The sequence below is a fragment of the Heterodontus francisci genome, unplaced genomic scaffold, assembly GCF_036365525.1.
Source record: "Heterodontus francisci isolate sHetFra1 unplaced genomic scaffold, sHetFra1.hap1 HAP1_SCAFFOLD_102, whole genome shotgun sequence".
In the NCBI taxonomy this organism is placed as follows: domain Eukaryota; kingdom Metazoa; phylum Chordata; class Chondrichthyes; order Heterodontiformes; family Heterodontidae; genus Heterodontus; species Heterodontus francisci.
Genome location: NW_027140380.1, coordinates 2,994,198 through 3,003,739, shown reverse-complemented (window position 1 = coordinate 3,003,739; position 9,542 = coordinate 2,994,198). Strand labels below are relative to the sequence as shown.

The following is a 9,542-nucleotide window of genomic DNA, read 5'->3' as shown; positions in this document are numbered from 1 at the left end:
GAGGCTTTCCTGCTGTGCCTGAGGTTCTTCATCTGGCACTGCTTGGGCAGCATCCTCCTCCACATCCTCATCATCAGAGGAGACACCACACTCCATGATATCCACACGAGTCAAGACCTCACCCCTCTGTTTTGCCAGATTGTGCAGAGCACAGCAAGCCACCATGATACGCGAGACCCTCGCCGGGACATACTGAAGAGCTCCACAGGAACAATATAAGTGCCTGAATCTCATCTTCAGGAGACCAATGGCCTCTTTGATGGTCGCTCGGGTTGACCCGCAGCAGGTGTTGTACCTCTCCTCTGAATCGTTGTGTGGGTTCCTCACAGGCGTCAGTACTCATGTTCTCACTGGGTTGCAATTGTCTCCAAGGATCCATCTCAGAAAGCACATGGGGCCACGGAAATGTTCTGGCACCTGGGAGTGCCTTGGTATGCAGGCGTTGTGGCTGCTTCCCGGGATTTGTGCACACACCTGTAGGATCCATTTGTGATGGTCACAGACCAGTGACACACTGAGCAGGTGGAAGCCCTTCCTGTTGAAGGCTGCTGGCTGGTCTGCAGGAGCCTTGATGGTCACATGGGTGCAGTCGATGACACCCTACTCCTGGGGGAATCCAGCGATGGCCCCGAATCCTATAGCCCTCTCAGCGTGACTGTTTGGATCGATGTGCACATAGTCACCGGCCCTCCTGAACAGGACATTGGTGACCTCCTTGATGCACTGATTCACCACAGACTGTGAGATTCCACACATATCTCCAGTGGATCCCCGCAATGATCTGCTGGTGGAGAAGTTCAGTGGCACTGTGGCCTTCAGTGACACTGGCATCAGGTGCCCACCAAGTCCCATGGGGCACAGCTGCATCATGGCAGAGAGATCAGTGACAACCTCCGTGGAGAGGCGCAGTCTGCGGAGACACTGTCACTCGGACATCTGCAGGTAGTTGAACCTCGGCTGACGTGTTCCTCTGCCTCCTTCTCCAGCCTCCTGTTCGAGGCTGGCCCTCCTGTGGGCCCCCAAGCTGCTGTGGTGTCCCTGCTGGTGCCTGCGCCTCCCTCCCTCCCTCTCTACTCCTCCTCCTCTTCAATGGGAGCCTCGAATCCAGGGTGAATGAGGCCCATGACAGGTTGCCCCTCCCTGAGTGCAAGGCCTTCACAGTAAACAACACCCAGCCCCATTTACCTCATTTGTCACCCTCAATGAGGTGGCACTGCCCCAATAACACCCGGGTGTGGCTCACCCTGCAGAGCTGGCACATTGGCCCCCACGCCTGACAGTGTTTCCCGATGCCCTTTCCCCCTCCACCCTTGCTGCCAAGTTACGCTGCCTCACCCGACAGCTTCCCAGTGAAGCCAACACTCAGCTCCCACCTCCCAGTCACCTCCTTTAACCAGGCGAGGCTCTGAAGCCCCAGGGTTCCCGTGTGCTATTAATTCAATTGGACCCAGTGAATAAAATTGCTGACAATTGGACTCATAAATACTTTAAATGCCTTCTTGCCGTGTGGATGTGCGAAGTCTGCCCTCCATGTCAGCCGCCGACAGAAAAATCCGGTCCAACGTCTTCCATCCCTATTTTATACACCCCCCCTCCCCCTCCCCAGCCTCCATTCCCGTCTCCAACGGTCCCTTAAAATTCTGGCCCATGTCTCTAAGACTAATGGGAGTGAAACTACAGCTGCTCCTTAGACTGAACAGGGAGAGCTGCTCTCTCTGTGTTGAAAGTGAATGAATCTGCTCTTTACCTTGTCTTACTGGAATGTTCACTGTCTGGAAATGTCTGTTTGAAAATGTTTTCCTGTTATATTAATGGAGCAGAGGAGCAGAAGTGAGGTACTGTTCAACAGAGAGGTTTGGAAGTGGGTGAAGGGGTGGAGTGACGGTGGGAGTGAGAGGCGCAGTGAGTTGGCCATTCTCAATAGAGTGTCAGGAATGAAGGTCAGAGGAACAGACCAGGCAGGAAACACAGAAAGAGCGAGGAGAAGCTGGTGTGAAAAACAGAGATTAAACAACAGGCTTGTTCAGTTGGTTTGGGTCTGGTGTTTAGAATACCCGGAATCTGGGTTCACTTCACTTCCAACTCAGCAATTGTACCAACATTATGTTCATAAAACCATAGAATGATACACAAAGAAGGAGACCATTTGGTCCATTGTGTCAATGCTGTCTCTTTGGTTGTGCTATCCAATTAGTTCTGATGCTCAGCTTTTTCCTGTAATCTGTCCATTTTCCTTCCAGTATTTATCCCTATTGCTTTTCAAAGTTACTACTGAATCTGCTTTCAAGTCCTGATCAGACAGTGCATTCCAAATCACAACACATCACCGTATAAATCCCGACCTCATTTCGCCTCTGGTTCTTTTCTCAATCACTTGATAAATACATCCTCTGGTTACTGACCCTTTTGCCACTGGAAACAATTTCTCCTTATTTGACTTATTGAAAACCTTCTTGATGATGTCACTTACTAGACTGCCAGTAAAACTGAAGCCCATGTAATAAAAGGGACAATGACAGCATGGATATGAAATTAGCAGACTGATAGGAACATAGGAGCAGGAGTAGGCCATTCAGCCCGTCGAGCCAACCCCGCCATTCAATATGATGATGACTGATCATCCACTTCAATGCCTTTTTCCCACACTATGTCCATATCCCCTATGTCATTTGCATTTAGAAATCTGTCAATCTCTGCTTTAAACATACTCAATGACTGAGCTTCCACAGCCCTCGAGGGTAGAGAATTCCAAAGATTCACAACCCTCTGAGAAAAGAAATTTCTCCTCGTCTCTGTCCTAAGTGGCTTTCCCCTTATGTTGAAATTGTGTCCCCTGGTTCTAGATTCCTCAACCAGAGGAAATAGCTTCATCTACCTGTCTATCCCTTTAAATATATGGTAAGTTTCAATGAGATCACCTCTCATTCTTCGAAACTCTAGAGAATACAGGCCCAGTTTCCCCAAAATCTCTTCATAGGACAGTCCCGCCACCCCGGGAACAAGTCTGGTGAACCTTCGTTGTACTCCCTCTATGGCAATGATATCCTTCCTAAGGTAAGGGGACCAAAACTGCACACAGTATTCTAAAGTGCAGTCCAACCAAGGTTATATACAATTGAAGCAATACTTCACTACTCCTGTACTCAAATCCTCTTGTGATCGAGTCTAACATGTCATTCGCCTTCCTAATTGCTTGCTGCACCTGCATGTTAGCTTTCAGTCACTTACTGACAAGGCCACCCAGGCCCCTTTGTCCATTTACACTTTCTAATCTCTTACCATTTAAGAAATGATCTGCACATCTGTTTCTCCTACCAAAGTGGACCACCTCACATCTTTGCACATTATATTCCATGTGCCACTTTCTTGTCCACTCACTAAGTCTGTCCAAATCCCCTTGAAGCCGCTTTGCACCTTCCTCACAACACACATTCCCACCTAGTTTTGTGTCATCTGCGAACTTGGAAATAGTACATTTGGTCCCCACATCCGAATCATTGATATATATTGTGAACAGCTGGGTCACAGTGTGGTGGTGAACAGTTGTATTTCTGTCTGGAGGAAGGTTTACAGTGGGTTCCCCATGGTTCCTCATAACTTCAGTTATGTGCAGACACTGGAAAAGCTGGGGTTGTTCTCCTTGGAGCAGAGCAAGTTCAGAACAACTTTGACAGAGTTAGAATCAAGGAATCAAATGGTTACAGTACAGAAGGAGACCATTCAGTCCATCATGTCCATGACAGCTCTTTGCAAGAGAAAATTAGCTAATTCCACTCCTCTGCCCTTTCATTGTAACCCTGCAAATTTTCTCTATTCAGGTGTTTATCCAATTCCCTTTTGAAAGCCACGATTGAATCAGCCTCCAGCACACTCTCAGGCAGTGTATTCCAGATCCAAACCACTCGCTCTGTCCCACACCCCTGGTACCATTGCAGAAAATCTCTTCTGTTCATTTCATCCCTCATAAATAATTGAAATGAAATGTTTATTCGGAAATGCACAACATAAAAAGGAGAGAGAAATAAATGCTGAGCAAAATAGAAGTCAATGTTTGGAAGGTAAAAAGAGCAAAAGATGTAACTTTTATTCTGGATGAGTGAGAGGAATATATCACACTTTGGGGATTTTGTAAGAGGATTTATTGATAAAACTGGGATTTGAGAGGAAGCTGGTTCATGGTTTACAGAACAAATTCAGCCCCTGGGATGGAGCCAACAGCTGCACTGTCCAATAACAGACAGGACGGGGACACTGTCTCAGGCCTAGTGAGCTCAGTCGATGAAAGCATGAAACTCTGAATCTCAAGTTTTTGAGTTTGAGCCCCACGGTGGGTGTTTTTTTATTCCATTTTTAGGCTGATTTTACAGGCATTCTCCAGCTCTGAATTCCTCGGCAGAGAGTTCAAGGAGTGTTTGAAATGAGATTCAACAGCAGTATGAGAAAGTCTCTCCTTGATTCAGGACTCTTACCTCTCTGCAGCAACTCGCTGCTGAAGATTGAACTTTATCTCATTTCATTCTCAGCTGAGGGTCAGTGTGGATCACTGGGACTTCCGGCTGCCTCCCACTTCACAATCCATCAGTGCTGAGAAAGCAATGGGGAATATTACTCACATGTTACAATGTTTCATAAATACTTGAATGTATTTCACACTGTGTCTAACAGTGTGAATCTCCCCTGGTATATCAGCTCACCAATACTTCAACAGAACATTCACATAATGTGAGCTCTGAGATCTGTTCAGATCCCATTCCCAAGACCTGGAAAGTGGGATTGGGCTGGATCGCTCTTTTTCAGCTGGCACAGACACGATTGCTAAATGGTCTCATTCTGTGCCATAAATTTTCTCCATTTTCTATGTTCTATGAAGTGAGGTGTGATTGGGAGGGGCAATTCCACCAGGGTTATATTTTCTACCAAAACAATGACACAAGGGATACTTCACTTTTTTATTCATTCATTCATGCGATGTGGGCGTTGCTGGCCAGGCCAGCATTTACTGCCCATCCTTAATTGCCCTTGAGAAGGTGGTGGGGTGGGCTGCCTTCTTGAACCACCCTTGAGTGAATGTGGCATCAAGGATCCCTAGCAAAATTGAAGTCACTGGGAATCAGGGGGAAAACTCTCCACTTGCTGGAGTCGTACGTCGCACAAAACAAGATGGTTGTGGTTCGTGGAGGCCAATCATCTCAGCCCAGGACATTGCCTCAGGAGTTTCTCAGGGTAGCATTCTAGACCCAAACATCCCAGCTGTTTCATTGATGACTTTCTCCTCAACATAAGTCAGAAGTGGGAATGTTAGATGATGACTCACAACTCTTCAGATACTGAAGCAGTCTGTGCCTGCAAGCAGCAAGACCTGAACAACATTCAGGCTTGAGCTGATAAGTGGCAAGCAACCTTCTGGCCACACAAGTGCCAAGCAGTGAACATCTCCAATGAGAGAGAAAAAAAATCTACCTTTTGATATTCAGAAGCATTATCATAGTTAAATCCCCCACCATCAATATCTTGACCAGAAACGTAACTGGACCAGTCACATCTATGCTGTGGCTATAAGCGCAGGTCAGAGATTACGAATTCTGCAGCAAGTATCTCACCTCCTGACACCCCAAATCCTGTCCACCATCTACAAGGCACAAGTCAGGAGTGTGATGGAATACATCCCACTCAACAACACTCAAGAAGCTCAACACCATCCAGGACAAAGCAGCGCACTTGATCGGCACCTAACCCACCACCTTAAACATTCAATCCCTCCACAACCAGTAAACAGTGGCTGCAGTGTGTACCATCTCCATATGTACTGCAGCAACTCGCCAAGTATCCTTCAACAGCACTTTCCAAACTCGTGACCACTACCACCTCGAAGCACAAGGGCAGCAGATGCATGGGAACTCACTACCTGCAGGTTCCCCTCCAAGTCACTCACCATCCTGACTTGGAACGATATCGCCATTTATTCACTGTTGTTGGGTCACAATCCTGGAACTCCCTCCCCAACGGCAGTGTGGGTGTTCCTGCACCATATGGACTGCATCAGTTCCAGAAGGCAGCTCTCCACCACCTTCTCAACGGCAATAGGAATGGGTAATAAATGCTCGCCTTATCAGCGATACTCACACCCAAGAATGAATAAAAACCAAATCACTCTCCACAGATTCCCCACAATCTGGGTTTGGACATTTACTTCAGGAGCACAGAGCTTTATATCACTGCAACATGAGTTCCAATCTTCATATTCTGTTCACTTTTCACATTATTTTCTACCAGTCCACGAGCTTTTATTAATTCAGTATTCGGGTCTCTGCTCCTCAACCGTTTCTAACATCTCACATCTTCCAAAAAAACACTCTGATCTATCGTCGGTAGTCGATGACCCCTCATTTTAAACTCCATCTGCCAAAGCATTGCTCACGCACATAATCTATCAAGAAGATTTGAAAATACATTTCTTGCCAAAGGATAATTTTCTGCATCTGCTCCCTCGCCATTTGCTTTTCCCATTTGTCTTTCACTTGGTGCAAATCCAGAGAAAGAAATGATGGAAGGAAGGAGGGGAGGAAAAATCCTGCTCCGTTTCGTGATCCCTATTTGATCTTCATTCCAGTGCAGTTTGGGTGAAGAATTCCAATTGTCTGTCTCAATTTTAATAAAGTATAACCAATTCTGGAATCACTGTCAAGATACTGACAAGAACAGGTTTCGAGGCTGACTTTACACATAAGCTCACCCAACATAAATAATACACGAAACAGCTGAAAAACTAGCGACAAGGATGGGATTCGAACCCACGTGTGCAAAGCACAATAGATTAGCAGTCCATCGCCTTAACCTCTCGGCCACCTTGTCAGTTGCAGAGACATAGCTGTCACCTTCAGCACAGCTTCTGGCTGTGCAGCCAGCTGTGGAATGATGGAAATATATCTTCTGTAAGTAAATGAAGTTGGGAATGGAGCAGTGTGAAACATTTCCAGACCATGTCCAACACGTTTCTACTCAGTGTGAAAACCCACCACGGAAAGACTGGAACATACAATCATTTCATCACATCATGATTAACATCACTCAGACACCTGAACCATTAGGTCACTGATGAAGTCATGATGACCGAATTTCTCATGAAATGAAAACTGAACTAACTGACTGGAAGAATTGCTTTAACCCCACATGATCAGCGAGGCACAGCATCAGGCCGACTTGTCGGGTGGTGTAAACAGATATCACTGCTTCTGATCTTCACCAGAACAGAGAGTGAGATGTAACATTGATCATCAAACAGACTGTGAGAGAATACAACAGAATAAAACACATGGAGAGACACTGTGGAATAACAAATAGATTTGATTGGAATGTTGAAATTTTGATTGGAATGGATAAAACACCAGAAACAGCAGATTAAAGTGGGATCCTCATCATTATATTGATCTGGGACAGAAAAGAGAAACTGATGGAAAGAAGAGAAGAAGGAAGAAAAGAAAGGATGGAACTGTTCAACCTTTTCAGTTTTTTCACTCGCCCATCAAAGCTGATAAAAAAAGTTGCAAATAACAGAGTATTTCACCAAAAAGGGAGATTAAATGTTGCTGAAACCTTGGATCGAAGGATGCCCCAAAAGATCACCTGTTTAACTGTCTCCTCACGAGGGGATTTCAATCAGTGAGCAATATTATTCTCTACTTTTTTTGTTAATTGGTCCCAGAACTGTCACTTGGAATTAATATCTGTGTTCCGACTCCTGAATAATAAAATTGTGAGTTTCTCGATATTTTCTGGACACAGTTGCTGCTGAAAGAACTAAGAACTCTTTTCTAATTTGCACAATACTCTATACACACTCATCAAGCCTGCTAAGCTAGCATCCTTGGTGCTGCTCTCTCTTCTCCCAAACTTCATCTCATGTGACTGTTCCATCATCACTCTGACAGTGGGAGGGGTTGATCCCACTATCTTCAGCATTAACCCTTTACATCCTTATACCACACTGTCTGTCCAAATAAAATGGGTGGAGGGAGCTTCCTTCATTTATCAAAACACCAACAGCAGCACAGTGGCGCAATGGTTAGCACCGCAGCCTCACAGCTCCAGCGACCAGGATTCAGTTCTGGGTACTGCCTGTTTGGAGTTTGCAAGTTCTCCCTATGTCTGTGTGGGTTTCCGCCGGGTGCTCTGGTTTCCTCCCACCTCCAAAAGACTTGCAGGTTGATAGGTAAATTGGCCATTGTAAATTGTCCCGAGTGTAGGTACGTGGTAGGAGAATGGTGGGGATGTGGTAGAGAATATGGGATTAATGTAGGATTAGTATAAATGGGTGGTTGCTGGTTGGCACAGACTCGGAGGGCCGAAGGGGCTATATCTCTAAATAAGAAAAGTAAAATAAAAGCTACCAGTCGTAAATCAACTCAAACCCATTAGAGAGATAGAGGGAGACTGTCAGAGAACTTCCTGCATCCAGTCCTGACCCTGTCACACTCAGCAGCTTCTCACCCAGACCCCACTCTCATCAACACTGAACATTGTTACCGAGACCCTTCAAATACTGTTTATAAAAGGGAGAAAAATTCAAACTTTATCACAGCTAGATTGAATAGAACAAAGTTTAATATCTTCTCGTCGTCACTCGGTAACCACGAGACAGTCCTTAAATCAGTAGCATAAATTATCAGTTGGAAGAATGTTTGTCATTGGGTTGAATCATTTCTGTGTGAGGAATGTTCCAGCATCATAAACCAGGGGAACGTGTTGACTGAGCTGTGTCTTCATCTCTTCTGGACAGTTCACCCTTCATTCTGCTCTGATTCACTTTCCCAAAGCGGATCTACAGATTCTCAAATCCGGAGACTGGGTTTTCTTATTTTGTTCCTTTTGATTTTTCTTGCTCCTGAATGTTAATATATTCCAACCTCGGATCAACCTTGCCCTGTCTCCCAGTCTTGGTTAAAAGCGACAAATAACGGCAACAACATTCTGAAACATACAACACGGTCACATTCTGCTTCAGTGAGATTAATGCTGAGGCCGTTTCTGCGTCGAATGCGATTGTGAACAAATTTCTCTCAAGGAAATTGTGAGTGATCAAGTATTTGCACTGAATTTCTGTGCAAGAAGGGACAGTTTCAACCAGCCATTCCCAAATCACTTCCTTCACAAAGACAAAGACTGTGCTGTCTTAACGTGTGAATCAACTTCACAAACAAATTTGAACTCGAAGTTCAGGAGAAGACAGAGATGTGAATGATTGACAGTGTAATCTTTAAATCATAATTTTCCGTTTCTTCGTTGAAGTGAGGCTCAACCCTAAGCCACTAGAGATCGCGGAAATCTACAAACTTGGATCCAGAAATCAGAAAAGTAGTGAAACAGTTGGTGAGTACATTGTGACACTGAAGAATTTATCACCACATTGCAACATTGGCACATTCTTAGACCGTACATTATGAGACAGATTTGTGCTTATATTGGTGGATGAGGAAAGATACTAAACACACAAAATCCCAATTTGAGCTAGTGTGTAAGATTGCTCTTTCCACGGAGATAGCATC

General features: G+C 45.2%; 1 non-coding gene across 1 annotated transcript; it reads right to left on the bottom strand.

The window, feature by feature from the left end:
* Positions 1 to 6,770: 6,770 nt before the first annotated feature.
* trnas-gcu (transfer RNA serine (anticodon GCU)) lies at positions 6,771 to 6,852 on the bottom strand. Its single transcript has one exon. It is a non-coding gene; the product is annotated as a tRNA-Ser (tRNA).
* Between the last annotated feature and the right edge of the window lie 2,690 nt (positions 6,853 to 9,542).